Raw genomic sequence first — 1,142 nt, 5'->3', positions numbered from 1 at the left:
TATCAATGTAAAGATATAACCGCAGCATGTTTTACATACATGTATTGTAACACCGGTTCCATGAATACACACACATATGTCTCCAAAGTTACTCGTCAATGTATGGTACATATGTAACTACTACATTGTCCAGAATTGCTTTCTATATTAATAACTTCTTCGACTACACATACAACAGTGAATCGAGGGATGCCAGTATTTCCACATGATCATCTTCACTAATAGTGAGCGTATTGTTACTTTCACTGGCGTTTACCAGAACGTAGCGCACAGAACATTCAAAAGACGGTAGGTGAAAACGTTATTTACAGTCTCAAAGTAAAACCCCCGAATAACTTCACACCCCTTTTTCAAAAGTTGCACCCCAACTGTCTTTCAGTTTCCTTTTTAGTTTTTCCGGTTTACTCTTCGCTTGAAATAGATAAAAACCCTCACTTGGATCGTCTGTAGAGACCGGAGTATACTGGTAGGTTGACATAGATCATGCAAATCATTTACATGTGAATTGTCTTGTAGATTATCGTCTACACTGACTTGATCGTCACCACCTTCCCTGCTCAGCCGTCCTTGTCTTCCCGATACGATTTGTACACGCTCCATAATTTCCGGTGATACACTGGTCACATGTATAACATGAGATATTCCTAACAAAAAGGTGGGACGGATTTCCAGTTGCTATAATCTGGTGTATTTGTCTATTTCTTGGGATTGGTTTGTAACGCGTAACCTGTTCAATGTACCTGAAATGTAAATGAAAGTTTTTGTTAAGGCTTATTTAATATCATTGATCATGTCATGGTATCATGTGCATTTATATAAGGGCACAGATATATATATAATTGAATATATAGACAATATTATCATGTACATGTATTGTTTTATATACATCTATGAACTACTAAAGAAATTAGAAAGCGCATATGATTGTGCTCATCCTTGCTGCTACAAAGATAAATATTGATAATCAGTTAAAGATAAGGACTCTGTAAATGATGGACATAAAAATAAAACCAAGCTATGTCATACCTGAAATGTCTTCTCTTGCAATTAGCAGACCCACTTGGCTGTTCAAACTTGTTTTTTCCAAAGTTATAAAGGTGCTCTGCTGACTGGATCGTTTCGGTACCTCTGATAATGGCCAT

General features: G+C 36.6%; 1 pseudogene; it reads right to left on the bottom strand.

Moving 5' to 3' along the window:
• Positions 1-67: 67 nt before the first annotated feature.
• LOC138330721 (uncharacterized) lies at positions 68-1,142 on the bottom strand (annotated as a pseudogene).

The sequence above is a fragment of the Argopecten irradians genome, chromosome 9, assembly GCF_041381155.1.
Source record: "Argopecten irradians isolate NY chromosome 9, Ai_NY, whole genome shotgun sequence".
In the NCBI taxonomy this organism is placed as follows: domain Eukaryota; kingdom Metazoa; phylum Mollusca; class Bivalvia; order Pectinida; family Pectinidae; genus Argopecten; species Argopecten irradians.
Note: the sequence above shows the minus strand (reverse complement) of the source record. Positions and strands in the feature narration are given on the sequence as shown.